Source organism: Poromitra crassiceps (genome assembly GCF_964638095.1).
Source record: "Poromitra crassiceps genome assembly, chromosome: 5".
Lineage (NCBI taxonomy): Eukaryota > Metazoa > Chordata > Actinopteri > Beryciformes > Melamphaidae > Poromitra > Poromitra crassiceps.
Window position 1 is genome coordinate 60,558,789 of NC_139642.1, and position 24,157 is coordinate 60,582,945.

The 24,157-nt window shown below is 45.7% G+C and overlaps 1 pseudogene across 1 annotated transcript; it reads right to left on the minus strand.

Annotated features, from left to right (window-relative positions):
* Positions 1-23,477: 23,477 nt before the first annotated feature.
* On the minus strand, positions 23,478-23,951 carry LOC310777062 (E3 ubiquitin-protein ligase RNF181 pseudogene; annotated as a pseudogene). Its single transcript has one exon. The product of its transcript is annotated as an E3 ubiquitin-protein ligase RNF181 pseudogene (transcript).
* Between the last annotated feature and the right edge of the window lie 206 nt (positions 23,952-24,157).

Below are 24,157 nucleotides of genomic sequence, written 5' to 3' on the forward strand. Positions count from 1 at the left end.
ATGGAGAACAGTGACCCCCGGTAGTGGGCTGGTACATGGAGAACAGTGACCCCTGGTAGTGGGCTGGTACATGGAGAACAGTGACCCCTGGTAGTGGGCTGGTACATGGAGAACAGTGACCCCCGGTGGTGGGCTGGTACATGGAGAACAGTGACCCCCGGTGGTGGGCTGGTACATGGAGAACAGTGACCCCCGGTGGTGGGCTGGTACATGGAGAACAGTGACCCCCGGTAGTGGGCTGGTACATGGAGAACAGTGACCCCTGGTAGTGGGCTGGTACATGGAGAACAGTGACCCCTGGTAGTGGGCTGGTACATGGAGAACAGTGACCCCCGGTGGTGGGCTCGTACATGGAGAACAGTGACCCCCGGTAGTGGGCTGGTACATGGAGAACAGTGACCCCTGGTAGTGGGCTGGTACATGGAGAACAGTGACCCCTGGTAGTGGGCTCGTACATGGAGAACAGTGACCCCCGGTAGTGGGCTGGTACATGGAGAACAGTGACCCCCGGTGGTGGGCTCGTACATGGAGAACAGTGACCCCCGGTGGTGGGCTGGTACATGGAGAACAGTGACCCCCGGTAGTGGGCTCGTACATGGAGAACAGTGACCCCCGGTAGTGGGCTGGTACATGGAGAACAGTGACCCCCGGTAGTGGGCTGGTACATGGAGAACAGTGACCCCTGGTAGTGGGCTCGTACATGGAGAACAGTGACCCCCGGTAGTGGGCTCGTACATGGAGAACAGTGACCCCCGGTGGTGGGCTCGTACATGGAGAACAGTGACCCCCGGTGGTGGGCTGGTACATGGAGAACAGTGACCCCTGGTAGTGGGCTGGTACATGGAGAACAGTGACCCCTGGTGGTGGGCTGGTACATGGAGAACAGTGACCCCCGGTAGTGGGCTGGTACATGGAGAACAGTGACCCCTGGTAGTGGGCTGGTACATGGAGAACAGTGACCCCTGGTGGTGGGCTGGTACATGGAGAACAGTGACCCCTGGTAGTGGGCTGGTACATGGAGAACAGTGACCCCTGGTGGTGGGCTGGTACACGATGAACAGTGGGATGGGGCGTCTTACCATGCTGTAGTAGTGGTTAGCCTAAAATGTATAGAAATGGCCATACGCACACAGGCATGGTGATATACTGTACTTCGATGCTATAGGAGGATGCTTTGGGGTTAGGCTTCAATAACCAAAATGTTCAATGTGACTTACAGTTGAAATGTAGACTTTGGAAAACATGGGGATCAAACACGGCCCTCCGGTGTGAAAGGCAACTGTTTACGCCCTCCATTCACGCAACACCCTTACTGGCCACCGCGCTATTTCAATAGCAGAATCTATGACGTGTATAACGTTGATATTCAGGTTAGGGGTGCCACGGTGTTGACATTTCCCCATCGGGTAATAAACACGTGACAACTGGCACTGGCTGGCTGCCTCACAATATGCACTCATGGCTGCATCCAACTCGAGACAACTTTTCAGACCCTGGAGACAATCTTTCTCCAAAGAGACTAACGTTAGCGACAAATCGGGAGACTTTTTATGACATGGAATTAACATTACCAGCAAGCAGCAATAAGCAGGCAATGACGATAGCTGGGTAAGCCCCGCAGACTCGCGCTAGCATTGATGCTAAGTTAGCATCGACTGTTAGCTGTGGTAAAAAAAAAGCATATTTCCAGAGATGGCCCGCAGTGACAACACACGCAGGCTTAGCTAAGGGTTTTACCTACATGTGTATGATGAGCCTGAGGGGGGCATATTTGTGTTCATAACATGTATAACTAACGTTACTTGCTGGTCTAACCAGAGATGATGAAAAGTGCAGCAGCAGCCACACTGCAGTCCAGAGGGAGCGCTTGTAATTTACCCCGGCGCACGCTGAAACTGGCACGAGCGGGTGGAGTTTTTTCTTTCATTTCTTCCTCCATAAGAATGAAAGAAACCGTGTTACCGGTGGTCATGTTATGTAATCAGTGTAGCCTATGCCCCACCACCGCGTAACAGCGCTAACAGCGCTAACACCGACTACCGCAGCAAGCCTATAATTCAGGTATCTACAAATGTGATATGAACCGTATTTTTGGTTTCAAAACATGATATTCTACTGATCAGTGGATTGCAGAAATGCACAATGCCAACACATGTTCTGGCGAGCTGTACTGGACATGGACAGGTCCTTTTAGCCGCCATGATAACTGTCAAGTGTGGTCAAATTACAACTCTTAACATAATAAAAAACAATCAACTAGAAGTTAAAAGTATTAGAATGATTTCTTCACAAAAACAAAGTCACACAAAGCTCTGTGGTTCAACCCCAAACTCCCCCCTCTCACCTCTCCTTTTATAGCCTTCCACATGAAGTCCGATGCAGATAGCGCCCCCCTAAGTCTGGAGGGAGGTATTGCAACTTCTAAATTCTCTCCACACGAGCTCAACTGTATATTATCGATGGCTCGCCCCCCAAGACACGAGTCTATCCGTGCCCAGTGAGTGACGCACACTTCAGGAGTGACCCACAGTGATCCTGTAGGCCTGTAGTTAACTGACCCACAGTGATCCTGTAGGCCTGTAGTTAATACTGACCCACAGTGATCCTGTAGGCCTGTAGTTAACTGACCCACAGTGATCCTGTAGGCCTGTAGTTAACTGACCCACAGTGATCCTGTAGGCCTGTAGTTAACTGACCCACAGTGATCCTGTAGGCCTGTAGTTAACTGACCCACAGTGATCCTGTAGGCCTGTAGTTAACTGACCCACAGTGATCCTGTAGGCCTGTAGTTAACTGACCCACAGTGATCCTGTAGGCCTGTAGTTAATGACCCACAGTGATCCTGTAGGCCTGTAGTTAACTGACCCACAGTGATCCTGTAGGCCTGTAGTTAATACTGACACACAGTGATCCTGTAAGCCTGGAGTTAACTGACCCACAGTGATCCTGTAGGCCTGTAGTTAACTGACCCACAGTGATCCTGTAGGCCTGTAGTTAACTGACCCACAGTGATCCTGTAGGCCTGTAGTTAACTGACCCACAGTGATCCTGTAGGCCTGTAGTTAACTGACCCACAGTGATCCTGTAGGCCTGTAGTTAACTGACACACAGTGATCCTGTAGGCCTGTAGTTAATACTGACCCACAGTGATCCTGTAGGCCTGTAGTTAATTTTCCGTGCGGTACAGTAGAGCGACTGAACCGTGACCCACCTCAGCTCTGTGTAAATGTCACCCGCACGGCCCGGCTCATTCATTTCCCACAAAACAAATTCCCACAGAGGAGCGAGCGTAAGTGTATTTAAAAGGCAAAAGAACCCGCTCTTATCCAGCGCGCATTTTTTCCCCCACCAGCAAGAGGTGCTCTTTTAATTTCCCTCCCTGAAAGGTCAGTGGCAATGTTCTCCATCTCCACCTTAATTGATTCTTTAAACGCAGCTCGCCATACGCATGCGGGGGGGGTGAGGGGGGTGTGTGTGTGTGTGGGTGCTGGAGAGGTGTTTTCCTACCTTTAGTCATGGTTAAAGGCCCTGAGACGCGTGCCCATTTCTTCCTTAATTGCGTTGGCCGTGTGAACGTGTGTCCTGGAAGCTTGAAGCCTGGAAATGGTAGTCTTCCGCCGTATCAAAACCCCAGACGTAACAATTTGCAAAATGGAAAGAGAATACGGTAGTCTTTTTGCTCAATAGAGTTGTATTAGAGAGGTCTCGAACCCCCCAAAACCAGCCGAGCGCGTTTTCTGATCAGCGGAGCTGGGGGGTTGGGCTGAGCTTTGGTTGTAGTAAATGTCAACATTTATTAGAATAACTCACTTGATATTTCCCCGTGGAGACATTTTAATTGACTAAACAACTGCTATGTCCTGCGGTCTCTGCTCGCAAATACATCAGCTGTACCTGGAGGAGTAAGCAACACGGAGCATAATGATTCAAACTGATTCTATGCTCTCTGGTGCTTCTCTATTCAAATTTGTCAGGGATTTTTTTTGGTACAGATTATGAAAGTGCAAATTGATGTGATTGATGATGTGAGTGATGTGTCATACAATGAAATCTGAAACTCGTCCCAGCATTATATTCTTATTTGAATGTTCATTATCCTAAAATCAACAATAATCGCCCTCAAACCTGATGAACAAGCTTAGTGTGCTGACAAATTCCCAAGTATTTTGTGATCCTAAAAGTGTTGTTTATATGTTGTGTGTTCTTCAACATCTAATATGAAAAAAGTGAGTTTCAAAGTTGTCAAAAAAAACAACCTTTAATATCTTGATTTGTGTGATTTCACGGTTGCCGACCTGGTGCCCCTTCCACCTAACCGTGTCACAAATATACCTGTCAGTCTTTCTTTTTTGCACACTGGCTATGTTCTGGCTTCACTTTTATACCTGTGTGCAGTCACTCAAAAAAAAAAAAAAGTATATATACAGCCTATTTCCCAATCCAGCCGTCACCTACGCTGTACAGTAGTTTGTTAAGAAAGAGTTTTGTCTTTGAAACGTTAAGCAGACGTCGTCACCATCTGCTTGTGGCCCTACCAAATGTTTGTGAACGATTAATTTAGCTTTGACTGCATCTCTGTCTGTGAGAGGAGCATCTGGTGCGTTTCGTTACACCAATAAAATGCATGTATAGACAATGAGGCACTCCAGTTTGACCATAAAGCTTCATCTTCCCAGGCTTTGCTGGGCTCTCCGGTGCAGCCAAGTTAGATCATGAAACAACTGGCTCCTGCCGTCTGTTTTGACATGAAACGCTCTTTCTCCCATTCCTTCTGCCAACTTCTTCTGTAGCAGTGGAAGTGGAGTCGGAGCTTTTACTCTGCTTTTGTATTTGCTCTTTGTTAGCCTACCATGCTTGACATCTCTTTTTGGATTTCTCTCTCTCTCTCTCTCTCTGGCTCTTTGACAGGAGGATGAGCAGTCCAACATGTTTCTGGCCGGTGTGTGAGCATGCGCCACGGCGGCCTGTCATCTCCACTCGTCCATACAATTTACGTGCCGGACCTGGGGACCGACCTGGGGCCCATCCTGGTCTGGTCGTCCCACTGGTCACCGCTGTACTCCGCTTTCAAGTTGTTGCCACGGTAAGTGTGTCCACTGAGCTTCTTTTCCACAGCTCCAGCTTCTTCAGTTTTTCAGTTGTTTGCAATGACGACAGAGCGTGTATAGAGACAGAGCGTGTATAGAGACATAGCGTGTATAGAGACAGAGCGTGTATAGAGACATAGCGTGTATAGAGACAGAGTGTGTATAGAGACAGAGCGTGTATAGAGACAGAGCGTGTATAGAGACACTGCGTAGCGCTTCATCATTCAGAAGCCACGCCCAAGACGGGCGAAAACAGAAACCCCCCCTCCAATCCTGGCGTTCTCCTATGTCACGTGCATGGTTGCGTGTTGCACAAAAAGATCGTATATACGGAAGATGAACACTCCAACTTACTTCCTTGACAGCTAGATCCACATTTTTCTTCTCGCCAATTCTCAATGGCTTCCTTGTTTTGCTCAGGAGTACAAAAAAACGTTAACTGGCGATTTTTTACATTTGTTGTCTGCGCAGCTTTTAACACAACAGCTTTTAGCTATGTTTAATTCAAGGAAAATGATGCTGGTGTGTGGAAATGAACGGAGCCTTTTCCCCGTGATGGGCGTGGCCTATTTCATGCAGTGTCTCTATAGAGAAAGTTGGGAGCGTTAGAGAAAGTTGTGCACTTGTGCGCCAAGGCAGCGCTGGCGTCCCACAGCTGCTGAGCTAATGTTTTCAATCTGCTTAATTCATTGCATATTACGGGCGGACCAGCGTGTTAACTTGTTAGCTGGTAGCTATCAAGCTAGCTCCAGCTGCTGAGCTAACGTTGTTTTCAATCTGCTTAATTGCATATTGCGGGCGGACCAGCGTTCTTCCAGCATTTACTTTGTGTCTGCTCCTTGCGCCCGGCTAGCAGGGTAAGTCCAACGTGCCAGAAAACCACAAAATAAACAATGATGCTGATGCTGCTGATAAGAAATTAGCTGCTGATAAGAAATTATATTAGGGATATATGATTCAGTTTCAGTTGTTCTAGCCTCATAGTCTCGTAGCCTATATGAGCGACTGAAGTTTATTTATCCACCTTTTTTTATATAACCGCACAATGTGAGAAAACTGCCTCAGAAATTAAGTTTATCCACTTTTTTTGACCAGTGACCACTACAGCACTGCTCCACCGAAAATAAAGAGCTGCATGACGTTTAGAATTGATGAACGGTAGGTTCATTTAACACAAGACAAGTAATGTTACACGTCCTTTTTTTAGGCTACATTTTCCCCTCCAGATAACATCCCATTCCACACCGGCCATATGCTAGGTTTCCACCTAGCCTTGTTTCTTTCTTTCTGCTCCTCTCTGAAATAATACTAAAAATATATATAGTGTAGGAGCCAAAACAGCATTTATGTTTTTTTTGTTTAAAAATACTAATTATAATTTCAACACTTCGTATATTTTTGTTCTAGTTGTAATAGAGAGGTCCAGGGATGACGTATTTTTGTAGGCTGAATGCGGAAGTCCCGAACTTCCTGGTTCTACACTGTTTCTGTCTATGGGATTTTTGAATGGGTTTTTGGCGATATGCTTCAAATAATGTCTGTGGGCAACGCAAGTTTAATCAAACGCGAACCAAGGTTCAGCGGGATAATCTTCACACATGAGGACCACTTTCATGAGTTTTGTAGCGTAAATGCGAGCCCTAGAAGTAAAATGCTCGAGCTAAGCTAATCCTGAACTACACACTGTCGCATAGGCTTCACGTCACGTCAGCAGTCAACCTGGACTGTTGTTGGATGTGTGCACTGATTACCTCGGGCTGAACGGGGCTGAACCAGGTGAGGGAAAGAGAATTTCCGTGTTCGCCCTTTGAAGTGGTGACGTTATTGACGTATATATCCACATCGACTCAGCAGTGTAGTCTCATTTAGCCGTTTGCTAGCTAGCCGCCCGTTTAACGGCATGTAAAAGCTTCAAAACTCATAAAAGTGGTCTTCATGTGTGAAGATGATGTTACTAAACACTGGTTCGCGTTTGATTAAGCCAGCGTTGCCCAGAGAGATTATTAGAAGCATCGCGCCAAAAACCCATTCAAAACTCCCATAGGCGAAAACTGTATGGAACCAGGGGCGTTAGCATCGATGATTTCCGGACTCGTTACTGGACCTCTCTATTCATTGATTTGTTTGTCAGTTCGGCCACTGATTGACAGCTTGGTCACACCCATAGTAATTGGGGTGTGGTGTCAGCTAACAAGGGAGGTGGGGAAATGTTTGTAGGACAATGGAGTCCTGGCTTTAGTTGAGAGCAAACAGTTTTTTAACCATCTCATCTCATCTCACCATAGTATCATCAAATATCTATCATCTACTTTCTCTTTTTTACACACATTTGAACATACACTTGACCATGTTTATTATGCTGGCCTACAAGATTTTGGTAGGATATTTTGAGTTTATTATTTTCAAACAATGAACATCTGCATGGTGACTGGATCTACAATCAAGGTGCGTTAAAACCAACTCTTCTATTGCTGGGGCAGTGGCTATAATTTTGAACGGAATAGCCACTACATATAGTGTAAACAAGACACAGGACACACACCCCATTTACACCTGGTTTTTAAGTGTGACCTGTATCCGGATAAGTTATCTGGATCATGTTATCTGGATAAGGAAAAATGCACGATAATGCAAGGTGTAAACACATTGTGATCAGGATGTGATCAGATCTTCCTGACCACATCTGGGGGTAGTCTGGCTCACATTGTGTTCAAATCTCTTTCACCCCATTAACGCCTGGTTTTTAAATGCAACTATTATCCAGATAACTTATCCGCATACAGGTCACATTTAAAAAGCAGGTGGAAATGGGGTGAGAAGCTTTGTGCTAAAATCCAGTCCTTGCCAGGAGAGCTACATGTGGTTGAGTGACTTAGCTACGGCAAACTTTGAACTGAAACAGTCCAAATTTAATACTCATGCCTCACATTTCTTTTGCCAATTTTGCAAAGTTCTCATCTTCCAAAGAAGTTCAACGGTATTATTCAAGCAATCACAAAACATGTCAACAAAACCGAGACAGGTGATTGGAGAAATTAGCGGATGTCCCGCCTTATTTCAGTTTTGACCAACGTTCTCCTCTGTAAAGTACAGACGGGCAGGTGGAAGCATTTGCAAATTGCAGGAGCCGACGTGGCTGTTTCAAGAGATTAGTGTTAAAGTGGTAGTATTTTTTGTTCCAGGTTATAGGAACAAACAAACTATGTGGTGGAGGACTTGCTTGGCCAAAAGCATACAGCGTCACTATTCTCTCTGGCTGTGTCCATGGCTGTAATAACGTGTGTGTGTGTGTGTGTGTGGTGATTGTGAGTTGGGAGCGAGCAGAGGCTAAAGTCTTCAGCCTGGGTTTAACCACGGTCACCGCAGTGGATCTGCTCTTCCCTCCGTCCCTCTCTGGGCGCTGAGCGTGCCACCTATTGACCACAGCGCTCTATGAGGGATGATTCATGCCAGCTCACAGATTAATGATGCTCATCAGCTCCTCTCTCTCCACACAGCAGCAGCATTGACCTGCTCCTCAACCCTCTCCTCTGCCGCCCGCGCTCCATCTCTCTTATCAGATCACTGTTTGGAACCAGCATTCACCCCCGAGCACAAATCACACACAGTGACTGTAATTACTATGTCTTCCCAAACAGTAAGACAATGCACTAGCCCAGGATGCACTAGCCCAGGGGTTCCCAAACAGTAAGCCAATGCACTAGCCCAGGATGCACTAGCCCAGGGGTTCCCAAACAGTAAGCCAATGCACTAGCCCAGGGGTTCTCAAACAGTAAGCCAATGCACTAGCCCAGGGGTTCTCAAACAGTAAGACAATGCACTAGCCCAGGGGTTCCAAACAGTAAGCCAATGCACTAGCCCAGGGGTTCCCAAACAGTAAGCCAATGCACTAGCCCAGGGGTTCCCAAACAGTAAGCCAGTGCACTAGCCCAGGGGTTCCAAACAGTAAGCCAATGCACTAGCCCAGGGGTTCCAAATAGTAAGCCAATGCACTAGCCCAGGGGTTCCAAACAGTAAGCCAATGCACTAGCCCAGGGGTTCCCAAACAGTAAGACAATGCACTAGCCCAGGGGTTCCCAAACAGTAAGCCAATGCACCAGCCCAGGGGTTCCCAAACAGTAAGACAATGCACTAGCCCAGGGGTTCCCAAACAGTCAGCCAATGCACTAGCCCAGGGGTTCCCAAACAGTAAGACAATGCACTAGCCCAGGGGTTCCAAATAGTAAGCCAATGCACTAGCCCAGGGGTTCCCAAACAGTAAGACAATGCACTAGCCCAGGGGTTCCAAATAGTAAGCCAATGCACTAGCCCAGGGGTTCCCAAACAGTAAGACAATGCACTAGCCCAGGGGTTCCCAAACAGTAAGACAATGCACTAGCCCAGGGGTTCCCAAACAGTAAGCCAATGCACTAGCCCAGGGGTTCCCAAACAGTAAGACAATGCACTAGCCCAGGGGTTCCCAAACAGTCAGCCAATGCACTAGCCCAGGGGTTCCCAAACAGTAAGACAATGCACTAGCCCAGGGGTTCCAAATAGTAAGCCAATGCACTAGCCCAGGGGTTCCCAAACAGTAAGACAATGCACTAGCCCAGGGGTTCCAAATAGTAAGCCAGTGCACTAGCCCAGGGGTTCCAAATAGTAAGCCAGTGCACTAGCCCAGGGGTTCCAAACAGTAAGACAATGCACTAGCCCAGGGGTTCCAAACAGTAAGCCAATGCACTAGCCCAGGGGTTCCAAACAGTAAGCCAATGCACTAGCCCAGGGGTTCTCAAACAGTAAGACAATGCACTAGCCCAGGGGTTCCCAAACAGTAAGCCAATGCACTAGCCCAGGGGTTCTCAAACAGTAAGCCAATGCACTAGCCCAGGGGTTCTCAAACAGTAAGCCAGTGCACTAGCCCAGGGGTTCTCAAACAGTAAGCCAGTGCACTAGCCCAGGGGTTCCCAAACAGTAAGCCAATGCACTAGCCCAGGGGTTCTCAAACAGTAAGCCAATGCACTAGCCCAGGGGTTCTCAAACAGTAAGCCAATGCACTAGCCCAGGGGTTCTCAAACAGTAAGCCAGTGGACTAGCCCAGGGGGGGTTTGGGGTGACCGGCAAATCTATTCTATGTTGATTCATTCTATGATGTGACCAACAGGAAGACTTGTGGAGTATAGCCAATAGGAACGAGGCTGGGGCGAGTTGTTGTGAGCAGTGAGCACATACTACAGACACTGCTATGCTAACGATATATATCTATCTTACGTTACATTTACATAATTACAGGCAATGCTATAGTATTGTTTCCTATGTTTATATGTGTTTGGTATGTCTATTAATTCTACAGGTGAATTCATATTGTCACTAAAACACACATTGGATCATAAATTGAACGTACTGATTGTGATTCATCAGTGGTTATGGTTCACATATGCTGTAGGTGCCTAATGGCTATTAGTGTTGACAATATTCCAAGCTGTGTGTAATGGCTCTGGCTCACTGTATAGAGGCCTACAAGTCTGTATAGAGGCCTACAAGTCTGTATAGAGAAGTCTGTATAGAGGCCTACAAGTCTGTATAGAGGCCTACCAGTCTGTATAGAGGCCTACAAGTCTGTATATAGGCCTACCAGTCTGTATAGAGGCCTACAAGTCTGGCCTACAAGTCTGTATAGAGGCCTACCAGTCTGTATAGAGGCCTACAAGTCTGTATAGAGGCCTACCAGTCTGTATAGAGGCCTACAAGTCTGTATAGAGGCCTACCAGTCTGTATAGAGGCCTACCAGTCTGTATATAGGCCTACCAGTCTGTATATAGGCCTACCAGTCTGTATAGAGGCCTACAAGTCTGACCTACAAGTCTGTATAGAGGTCTACCAGTCTGTATAGAGGCCTACAAGTCTGTATAGAGGCCTACCAGTCTGTATAGAGGCCTACCAGTCTGTATAGAGGCCTACAAGTCTGTATATAGGCCTACCAGTCTGTATAGAGGCCTACCAGTCTGTATAGAGGCCTACAGTACAGGTCTGTATAGAGGCCTACAAGTCTGTATAGAGGCCTACAGTACAGGTCTGTATAGAGGCCTACAAGTCTATATAGAGGCCTACAAGTCCCTCTTTGATGCCACCAGCACACATTACAAATCTGTGCACATGGTTTACTAATCCATGGGCACGGTTTAGGAGTCAATTGTAATAAACCCGTGCCCACTGATTTACCATATTGTTTTGTACCAGATTAATTATGCTGCTGTGTGTGGAATACTCACTCATTCAGCACACACACGTGTCAATGGCTCTCGTCGTTCTTGTCATCTTGTCAATGTACTACTTTTATAGAGAAATGGTGAAATAACTGGTGCGATGGTGCCGCCTAGCATAACGGCAGGGTTGAAGGTGGCCACGCCTGATTGTAGCTGACCACACCCACAGCAGTGTGGAGTGCAAAGCTGATTGATATCTCGCCGCCTGGGCGCACAGCCTCAGATTGGCAGGTGTGAGTGAGGGGTTGCAAACGCTTGTTTTGCGCAGGTTGACAAAGGCGTACGATCGGGGCAATAAATCTTGCGGGCCGGCCGGAGCTCTGCTCAGCATTTGTATGGGAATAAAACTATTCTACAGTTTTGCTATGTGCTATATTATATATCGCATTATTACCAAGGATGGGATGCTGCAACCGTGGTTTCTGAGACGTTTATTCCTGTAGTCTTTCAAAGAGAGAGGAAGACTTCTCCCCCATTTTGCCCTTTCCAGGAGGACCACCTTGCTGGTTTAGGATGGCAATAGGTTCCGGGGCTTGTCGCCGGTTAGAATCCCTGGAAAAATGTGGGTATAGCAAAAGTGAATAATTACAATAGTCTCTTCTCCCTCAAAGCTGGCAAGGTGCCTTTGAGCAAGGCATTCGTCCCCCAGTCAGGAGCTGGCAGTGTGAACGTGTACAACAGTGTGAAGATAGAACACTTTTAATTGGATAGATTAAGGTCATCAGCGCCACAAGTTTGAATGGCGCTATAGCACTATATAGACCACACTGTATAGACTACAGCCTCTGTGAGCTGCCTGCTTCTATAGTGCTGTATAGACCACAGCCTCTGTGAGCTGCCTGCTTCTCTTTGACAACACGGCCATGTTGATCTCTCACTTCACACAGGCACACGCACACAGGCACACACACACACACACAGGCACACACACACACACGCACACACACGCACACACACACACACACACAGACACACACACACACGCACGCACACACACACACACACACACACACACAGGCACACACACACACACACACACACACACAGACAGGCAAACACACACACACACTCTCACACACACACACTCTCTCTCACACACACACACACACTCTCTCTCTCTCTCTCTCTCTCTCTCTCTCTCTCTCTCACACACACACACCACCCCTGAGTAGAGATAGCTGTTATCTCCACACGGTAACTGGGAGAAAGGCCGATCCGACTCCACAGGGGGAACATGGCCAGCAAACATGATCTATGGCATACAAATGAGCCCTGTAATTTATTCATAAATCATCATGGCTGCCGTTGTTTTAATTGTCTTTGATTAACAGTGGCGTGTGCTGGAGAGACAGGCTTTTGTTGTGGGGCGTCGCAGGCTTCCCAGGGAAATCATATGTGTCAGAGTGGAAGGAGATCAGGGACGACTCACTGCTGTCGCTGTGTCGCATACAATCACACACATTATTTATGTACACAATCATTTGCCACCCTTCGATGTGAGCGCGCACATTAGACTCAGCACGTATAGAAAAATATACGTCTGCCGCACAAAAATAACACGTCTGAGAGCCATACACTCTCTGCTTATATGTGCATGTATAGGTAAGCATAGTATCACAAGGTTTAGTGTCGTTTATTTTAATTTATAAAAAGGACAGTGTGCACAAACATTCATTGTTTGGAAAAAAAAAGGTGGGTGAGCGAAGTTCCATGCGTAGCCTTGACACAAACAAACAAACAAACAGATAAACATAACAAGAATCACAATACAAACAATTCACAGTGGAAGGGTCAAAAAGCTACCCTAACATACATACACTGACCATATGCAAAGTAGGTTAGATATCAATCCAAAAAGGTTCATAGTGTCTATACTTTACTTAGATTGAACAACATCAGCTGTTAAAGACACGTCACACACCATCTAGTGACACCTCTGAAGAAGACGGAAGTATTACCGTCGAAACATGTCAGGTAGGAACACAAACCTGTGTCTGATATAAAAGAAAACCTATCAATCTAGGTTAGATATCAGTTTGCGGATATACCGGTATATATAGCCTACCGATTTTGAACCGTTTTCTGAAAATCACATTAAAAAAACACATTTACGTTTCAAAAGTGATTCACGTTTGTGAAGATTATCCTGCTGAACACAAATGACCACTCCCATAAACTTTTGCTAACCACAGAGCTTATTTTATGCATTAAGTGAAATCCCCATTCTAAAACCCCATTCACTTTCCCCCTGAGGATCCAACATGCTACTTTCCGAACTCATTCCTGGTGCTCAGTTCACTAATGTTGAGCCAGGTTTTGATGCCCTGTTTGGATTTGTGAGATTAAATGTATTTTCTATTCACTTTTTTTTTTTTTACTTTTGCATTTTGCGTTTGGCGGGTAGCGTCATCAGTGTCACGCATAATGCCATGAGGACCACAGGTGTGTTAAATACATCAGGGTCATAATTGATCACATGACTAATTATCAGTCGTCTTATACAATTTACAAAAACATTTCAAAAATACCACAGAAGAATGACATGTTTGAACAATATATCAAAGAACATAGCACAATTAATTTGACACAATTAGCAATTGTTTTTGTTTTGTTTTTCAAAATATTTAAGATTTTCAGAAAGTATAAAAACATGAGGCAAAAAACATTCTAAAGTTAATATTATTCACAGTTGCAAGATGAGAACATTTGATATAGGCTAAGCTGCAAAATACAACTGCAGGAGGATAAAGGAGCTATACCTCTCCCTCTACCACTAAAAGAAGGGAGGGGTGAGTGTCAGGTTGTGTCATTATTATGATGAACTTGGATAATTGATTTTTAAACTTTATTCATTCATTGTCTGCACACGGTCACTAATTGATGTTGTTGCCATTAATGTAGCTTTTTGCTGATGGGTTGAGCCCTCTCATTTGTCACGTACATACAGACTGATTGGCTGTCAGCTCATGGGCCCTGCCTGATTGGCCTCATCTCAGGAGGTGTGTAGGCTGTGATGTCACTTTGGTCTCAGTTTGACCTGATGATGAAGGTCTAAGGACCCAAACATTGTATCAATTAAAGGAGAAATTTGTTTTTTTTACACCCTGGACCTTATTTCCAGCTTTAAATATGATGTTTAAGTCACCCTGACAACTTCGGTTTGATTAGCATCAGCAGAAACGACAATGAGCTGGAACTGCGACCTGAAAAATGCCTGTATTTATGTCTTGTAAATAGCTTATTTTCCGACACACAGCGGCTCATATGCTTATTATATCAGAGAGAGAACGAGATGAGAGCGATCTAACGTACCTCCGTGCCTCCGGTGTGGCACAGCCTGCCCTGTTTGCTGTCCGTCACATACAGTAGGTATTCCCAGCTGCTGCTTGCAATCCATATGACGTTATGAATGATCTATTCTCTAAAACAGATCAATATCATTGGTGTATATCAAGCTAAGCTACATAACAGCTAACTACAGTGAGTGAACCCTGCAAGTCACCCGGATGCACTTATTTTCTTCTTCTGTTCCAGCGTAAAAGCAAACAGAAGGTGACTAAACGTCATATTTAAATAAGGTCCAGGGTGTAAAAAAAAACTGAATTCTCCTTTAAGAGTTTATTGCAAGTAAAAGACAGGGTGCGGGAGTCCTTTGCCATGAAACTAGTAAATAGAAAATGTCTCCAAAACACATGGCAGCAAAAACACTCATTCACCTTTCTTTTTGCCAGGCAGCTAGCTGGCTGGCTGCCGGCCTACATCGAGCTATGTCTGAAGGAAGGAAGGAAGCTGACTGACAACCCTCAAAGGGTTGACCAAATGCTCGAGTGACATCACTGATGACATCACGCACTGATGACATCACGGAGAAATCACTCACTGAAGACGTCACAATTGCTCGAGCGACGTCACTCGGAAGGCTGACTTGACTCACAACGTCTTCAGTAGCCAGCAGCAGCTGCCTGGCAACATTTTTCAGCCAGATGACCCATCATCATCAGTGATGTCATCAGTAACACACATGCTGCCTGGCATCATCATCATCATCTTCATCATCATCATATACAATTGAGTAGTGAGTGGGCTCTGCGATTTTTGTTCCACATTGTGAGATTTGTGATGATTTTGGTCAGTAATGATGTCACTGATGATGTCACAATGTCAGGTGAGGCCACGCAGCGGGCGAGCCTATAGCGATCGACCAGTATAGCAAATCTGCGCTTGTTCAAACTCGAGGGCGCCCTTGACCAGCCCACACCCACTCAAAGCACAGTCACACAACAACAGTATAGGATCATCATCTACGTTCCACTGGACTCCTCAAACAAGCTGCTGCACAAATCTACATGTTCCCTCAAGTACACCTCTGTCTCTCTGCACCTTGTTCTTTTAGCTCTATTCAGCATGCAATAATATATGGTGTGTGTGTGTGTGTGTGTGTGTGAGAGACATCGACAGCAATACACAAGTGGGTTGAAATGGAGTAGCCAGATACAATGTGTGCTATTGATCGAGTGTATGTCTGTGTGGTGGTGTTCATTATCACTGGAATGTGCTGCTGAATGTAGCTTATGTCTAAACATTGCTATCCACCTTATTTTTGGCGGCCATTTTGCCTTACGTTAACTATGGGTTCTATTTCCGGTGTAACCAATTTAGATAACCCCCCAGCCCCCGACAAAAAAAACGTATATGAGGATTTTACCCTTTTACAGCAGAGCCATTCTGCTCTACAGCCGTGTCGTTCGGGTGCTGGGATAACGTAATGCATTGTGGGTAGTCGGCTACTAACTGTGGCTAATGTTAGCGGCTAGCTAGCTATGTTACATGGCAGTAAAACGCCACCAAATTGATTTAACTTTTAACCATTTCGAGTAACACACATTTCGAGTTTCCATACGGACCTCCAGCGTTGGTTAGTTGTTTATAACGTGACTATATTTATAACTTTTATAACGGACTCCAGCTTCCGGTTTATAATTCGGGTCTGCAGCCAGAGTATAACAAAGGAAATGGCAAGCGGCAACAATGAGTCACGTTAAACCGGAACTTGTACCCACGATTCTTTTTTACAGTGGGGCATTCAAAAATAAGGTGGATAGTGATGTCTGCTGATGTCAAGGGGGTAGCTCCCTTCATGAAGCCAATGCTGAAGTGTCTTAAACCTGCATTACTTCGGATGGTCCGCAGGGGCTTACTCCACTGGCTGTGGGATTGTATGGAAGTCAATGGGAAAATGATTCTACTTCTCTCTTCATTTATGGCCTCAGTAAACACTTTCGGAATGACTTCATGGTCTCAATCACCAGTTTCAAGTCTTCTTCAATACAGCATGATGTTCATTTTCTAAATTATCATCCACTTTAGCGTGACATAGACAATAAAGTAGACTATGTTTTGTGGCATGATTGATAGGTCACCTGTCCAGTGTCCAGACTCAGTCATCGTGCAGCTGGCTGATCACGTAGCAGTGGCGGCCCACGCTCCGGGGCCACGCTCCGGCTCGTCTCGTCCAAATCGACATTACTTGGTTCGAAATAACAAAGATGACGACAATGAAAATGCTCAACCTCGAGGCTTCAAAACGATAGTCCAAAAACCATTGGCTGACATCACAGCAGCTACGTCCATATTTATGACAGAGCCTACGGTCTCTGGTCTGGAGTTTTACCACTCATTTAGCACAGTATTCAGTTTTAACGGCAGTGTGAAGAAGGTACATGTTGGGCATCAATCAAAACTTACGCCATCATATTACTTAAAAGCAATACGCTATGTGCTGCCAGGGTTTACAACCTCTTAAAGGTTCCCATCAGCTTTAATAGGAGTTCAGTTCTTGGACTTGGCTTGAGGTTTGTGACAAGACAGCAGCTGAAAGGACACTGTCTGTCTGAGCCCTCTGTTCACACAGGACGCCGAACCTAAGTAGAGCTGAAGCTTGAGGCAGGCACAAGCTGAACTGACGCCTAACCGTTCACACAAGAAGCCTTCTCTTTTCCTCTCAGCGCCTCCTCGGGGAGCGCCTTGAACCCGCCCACAACTCCCATTGACTTCATGCCTGGCACCTTCAAGCTTGGAAAATGGGTGTGAATCCTGAACGATCTCTTGAGCGAGGCGTGGGCGTGGCTTCGGCGTGACACGCGCGCGGGTGGTGTGTGAACGGCTTCTCCTGGTAACAAGGACGCCTAAATGAAACTTGTTGGTTCAGCGTAGGTTGAGCGTAGGTTGAGCTTAGGTTGAGCGTTGCTTCAGGCGTACTGTGTGAACGGGGGCTTACACCTCCACATCCTGTACGTGCACAGATTAAAGGAATGTATTAATTTTATGGAGATTATTGTCCTGTCGCTTAACTCGTGGTTAACCGATCACAAATCATCTGTATGTCAGCTCTGGTGCTTCAGGAAACAATGAAACGTCTTCTTCTTCTAATGGCTTTCCGGCAGACTGGACGCCTTGCGGCACACCTATTTAATAATGTATGCAAAACAAATCACAAAAATCTAATTTCTTTAGTTTTTCACACTTTTTCACATCAAAAGTTCATTTTTCAAGATTTCATTGATAACAGTAATGTACAGTTTGCTGACGTCACCTAGTACTATCAAATTTCTACCCCATTTCAACCAATCATTTCACGACATGCAGCTGTCAATCAAATCTTCATTTCAGGATCATTTTCTCTTCCAAATGAAGGGGAAAATGACGCCTAGTGCCTGTCATCTGGCAGAGTTTCTAGCCCATAAACTAACTACTAACTTGAGCAATTATGCAAACTAAATCAAACGGTAATTTCTAAGAATGCAAAGAAATGTAACTGGCTCGTTAAAACACGCATTCCAGGAATATTATTTACATTTATAACGATAATGGCGCGCGCCTCCGGTCGTCTCTCGGAGATTCCAGGCGCGCGGGATCCCACTCGCGTAGCACGACAACACGCTGAATCCCACCCGGATTTGGGGGTGGAACACGCCAGGATTGGCCAATGCCAAAGCCAGTCCTCAGAATTGTCAAATCAAATCATCGACACGTATATGGTCCGCCTCTCAATTTGTTTTCAGTCTGAAACGGACTCAGACGCACGTGACGAACGGGTTCACCTCGACTTTAAAGGTGGTGAGCGATGGCAGACTACATGTATGTACTGTACACAGGCAGCTACAATCACAGTGGATGAATTTACATGGTTGCACCACCACCACCGCACCGAAATAGTTCCAGAAATATATCTGGCTGGCTACACCAGCTATATTGAGATAATTGTATTTATGAATTTATGAATCTGCTGGAATAAATCCACATAAAAGCTTTTTACGACAATAAAGGTCGGCCATACTTTGGATAAATGCTAGTGGCCTACTATCACTCAACTGTATGTGTATGCTAAGTGTTAGCATGGAACCTGCTATCACTCACGCTTATTGTATGTCATCCAATCCCGTATTCTCTCTCTCTCTCTCTCTCTCTCTCTCTCTCTCTCTCTCTCTCTCTCTCTGTCTGTCCTTCTCTTTCAAGCTGCCCTAAAAGAACAAAGGAGGCACTTTCTTCAAAGTGACCATCTGAATATCTCCACATTATTCACTTTTACAAGGTGACGTTGCCGAGGGGAGCTTGAGCTTTTGGACGGAGCTGCAGATGTGAAGGGGGCATTAGTAAAGGTGGAAGAGGGAACATGATTGATGCGGACACAGCGGCCTGCAGCGGCGCGCACGCCACGGCGACAGGCAGGAAGAGGAAGTGAGTTGACCTCGGGGTCATCGTGACAAAATGCTCAACAGCAGCAGCAAAGCACTCTGGGTTGTGGGTCAGGGTCATATCTACGCTTCCTAACCCCCCTCCTATCATTTTGGTTCAGGGGCTCAATGAATGAGAAGGTTCAGGTTGTCTTTTTGAGCCACATCGCACCGCTTTCAGTCCGTTTTATGTACAACTATAGCGTCACTTTGAAGTTTTGTCCAAAAATGATGTGACGGTGTGGTTAATTCACACAGTAAGGACATGACTCAGAAACATATGAAATATGAAATCTTAAAAAATGACAAAATACACTGGAGACTGAACTGATACTAAACCCACATTTGTGTCGGATTCCAGACAAGTCTGCAGATGTTCTTATGCCTATTCTTGGTTTCACTGGACTTATACCACATTCATGACAACTCGGACCGTCGGGAAAAAAATGGGGTCCGAACTTCCGACCTGTAAAAAGTGAATTGAACGGTCGTCCAGGTCGGAATGACAGTTCGGGTAAATTCGGGTATCATTCAGAGGTCCGCTTTGTCCGAGTTGACGTCATGGCCACATCAAAATAGCGACTTGTGTATCGTTAATGGTAATCACAGAATTATTATAAAGACGTTTGTTGATGTTTTAACCCAAACTTTAATGTCTTAATTATGTAATGTTAACGTTAGTGTTTGTGTCATCTAGCTAGTTTCGCTCTGATTAGAGCAATATGTGAAATTCTGCATTCAGCAACCGGGGTTGAAACTGCCGGAGTTTCAACCCCGGAGGTTCCGAGTTGTCATGAATGCGGTATTAGTGTCTCATAGAGAACCAGTTCTCATTTACAATGACGACCTGGCCAAGAGGCAGCATAAAAGGCAAATATAAATGTGTGTGTGCCTCCTGGAGACTGTACATGCCTGTAATCCTTCAGTGGAAGCTCAGCATGCTAAACAATAGGCTAGCGGTTAGCAGGATTTGATATTCTGAAGGAAAGCCAGGGGCCAGACCCTGACCCCAGCCTCAGTCACCCACAACCACAGTCTGCAGGCCTCATCTCCATAGGAATCAATAGACTACAGTAATAATGGTGATCTATGAGGGCCAACATCAAAAAAGGCTCTGACCTTTGTGGGTTGTGGGGGGGATGACCACCAACCTTCAGGAGTGTGTGTGTGTTCAGAATAAATGTTTTGTCCGGGAACAAAGCTTCAGAGGTGCACGTGCACAAGACGCACGCTCGAGAAGCTTCAGAGGTGCACGTGCACAAGACGCACGCTCGAGGAGCTTCAGAGGTGCACGTGCACAAGACGCACGCTCGAGCGCACGGCCAGCACAGGCGGGCAGGAGTTCATACATGAAGTAGTGTGAAGGAGACTTCCTTTACTGTGTCCAATTGGTCATGAGCTTAGAAGTCCACTAAGATTTTACTTAGTGAAATGATTTATTTTATGTTATGGAAAATTATCTTTGACATATCAACATTTAGACCACCATGGGACACTAAAGACTCTCCACTGAAATCCAGATTGATTTCATATATATATATATATATATATATATATATATAATGATGATTCTGGATCATTCAGATTGCAAAGCGTTTACAAGGCTGTAAAGGGAGGGAGTAAAATCATACCATCACCTCTAACAGGCCACTATCAGCCCAATATACAGTATCAGCAAAACAACTTATGTACACATAACAGACTCATTTACAGGACAATAATATAGGGAGTGTTTATACATGTATTGATTAAGTGGATTAATCAGCCAAAATTTTTGGACAATATTCTTTAAACACACACCGACACACACACACACATACACACACACACGCACGCATGCACGCGCACACACACACACACACACACACACACAGACACACACACACACACACACACACCCCTCGCCTCCAGGCCTCCATCAACACCCAAACCCCCCAGACACCTCCTCGGCCCTCCCCCAGCCAAGGCCCTCTCTCTAGGGTCATTATGGGCTCTGACATGCCCCGCTGGCTCCATGAATGTTAATGCCCAGTGGAGGGAGCTAGGGGACCAAACACACTCGCACACACACACACACAGACGCACACACACACACACACACTCATGCAATTACATACACACGCTCCTGTGTTTTTATGGAGTCATTCCACAATGTGAACGCACAGGGTACACAAATACAAACAGCAGCCATTCATGTATATACACACACACCGAGACACACACGTCACACACACACACACACACACACACACACACACACACACACACACACAAGGGAGGGATGCATTGCCCAGTTCCAGAGGTCCACCTCAGTCCTGGCTATGCACACACACACACACACACACACACACACACACACACACACACACACACACACACACACACACACACACACACACAAGCCTGCATCTCATCCAAATCCGTGAAATGATCAGGACTTCCTAACACCAAAGTCTCTGGTGTCACGAAATGTCTTCACATTTTGTTGCTAAAAATTCAGTGTTTCTAACTTGGACCTTCACGCACACCCTCATCATTGGCTCTTTAACAACGCAGCGCCATTGGTGCATTATTATAGATCGCACAGCCTTTCCAGGCAAAAGCAGAAAAATCACGCTCACTTCACATGATGCGACCGGAAGTTTCTAGTAACTAAACGCACCTCAAAAGTTGTCACGTTGCCTCAGACACAAGATTGAACCTTCTGCAGACCTCATGCCAATTGTAACTTGAGATTTTCTTTTTGTGTACTCCTTGTAGCCTTACTGCTCAGCCTGCAAGCGCCACTAACGTTAGTTACACTGTTCAGCCACTAACGTTAGTTACACTGTTCAGCCACTAACGTTAGTTATGCCTACCCCACACTACAGGATTTTCAAATCCTTGAAGATTATAAAAATCTTGAGAGCCCACACACTACAGGACAGAGAGAGCCGATTTTTTAACATTTCAATCTTGGGACACACACACAATCGCGTCTGTTCAAACCCCACACACTAGAAGATTATGCCGAAGATTCACCTTGGAAGCAGGGCTCGACGTTAACTTTTAAAATGCCTATTCAGTGTGCGCACCGGGTGTAGTAGTGTCATTTCGTTTTCTAAACAAATTTTATTTTTGGTTTTTATAATGCATTTGCACTGAAAGGATTTGTTTAACTAATATTTGCGCGGACAGCCACGTCCATTCGGGGTGTAGGCCTACTGTGCACGGCCAGGCGAAAACCGTCTGCACAGGTGTCTTGTGGAGGGGCGCGTCTGCTGATTTGACTCACTTTTCCGTGCGGACACTCGCCGATGCGGGAAGCTGAGACCTGAGCGCTTGTTGTAGGCTACATGCTTTGCAGTATAGCATTTAGTTTTCCGTCCCGTTCAAAGACGCACGGGTATTTCACCTCGATGACAATTTCCTCGTTCTTTGTTTCTGTGCGGGGCTGCGAGCGGACGCGGACCAGATTATTTTGCGAAAAACTGTAATGGAAACTGGCTCTCTGCTCAAGATGCAATCGCCTGTCGGGTTGTAAATATCTAACATGTTAGATATGCCCGATTCACAATCGGGAAGAGGCAGTCTTCCCGATTGTGAATCTTTGAACCCCACACACTACAGGATCATTTGGGAAGATTATCTGCCCGACGCGCTTCAAATCGGGAGCACCCCCGAGAAAATCGGAAGGGGGGAATCTTGGCCATAATCTTGCAAATTATCCTGTAGTGTGGGGTAGGCATTACACTGTTCCCTGCAGATGTTCATGACTGTTACATGACTGTTGCTACATTTTCAAATTGACCCTCATAACGCTATACTGGAAAATATGTACAACCAAATAGTGTTATTTATTCAGGGGTGTCAAACTCAATTTCATCCCTAACCCTAACCCTAACCCAAAGGTTAATGTAAAAAGACATCCATATTCTACATTAAATATCGGCAAATTGGCGAATCTCCAAAAATGTTGCCGTATCCCTTTAACGTTTTTATTTCCAAGGGAAACCGTCACTGTAGATAATAATAATAATATATCGCGATATTTTTTCCTGCAATACTGTATCGATATTTCAGAAAAGTATCGTGATATATCGCCATATTGAGTTTTTGCACAGCTGTGTGTTCAGTGACACAATAAGAATACTTTTTTATTTCAGTGCGTTCAGTAACATTCCGTAGTTTTGACTCAATTTGTCCACTAAGTTGTCAATATAAAGTGATGTACATATTATTACACTACCTGGGTGGTACACAGCACATTTAATTTTCAGTAAATATGTAGAGTATTGCAATGTATCGCAATGTATTGTGATGCAATCATATCGTGACCCATGTATCGCGATACATATCGTATCGTGAGGTCCCTTGCAAATACCCAGCCCTAACTGTAGAGCCCTGTGCCATCATGGGTTGCACCATCACAGCTGTCATGTGTACATGGAACTGTGCAGGTCCACCACCCTGCGCTCGCGCTGCTTCCTGCTCTCCTTGTCTTTTTTAAACTGCTCATACTCTGGATTGTCCGTTGCTAATTCAAGCCGACACAGCGGACACGAGTTGCTCTTCCCCAGCCAGGGCAGTATGCATCCTGAGTGGAAGAGGTGTTTGCAAGGCATTTCTCTGACTGTCTCTTGTTCCTGGAACTCCAGCAGACACACCAGACACTTGAGACCTTTCCCTGCTCGCTCCGGGGAAACAATGACCACAAAAAGGGTTTGAACTGCAGTCTTGGCAGCCGGAGGAGGAAGACACTTGTCCCAGTCTTGCAGGTCAAACGCCCCTGAGTCCATGTCCAAGCCCTGTAGTAAAGACCTGGTGGCCAGTTCAAGTAGTGCGTTCTGCCCATACTGTTCCTCAGGGTTGGTTGGCTCACAGTCATGCTCATCAAAGTAGGATTCCATCGTGGCATAGCAAATATGGGTGTCCTCTTTGCGATAAGATGCCCCGCTCATTTGTTATTCTTTTGGGTATCTATACCCTGGCTAGTGCAGGCAAGGATTTATGACATCATTGATGATGTCATTCATTTTTAATGCTAATATCTATGATATCAGTGTCTGCCATAAATCACTGACGATATCATTTATGCATGGAGGGGAGATCAATA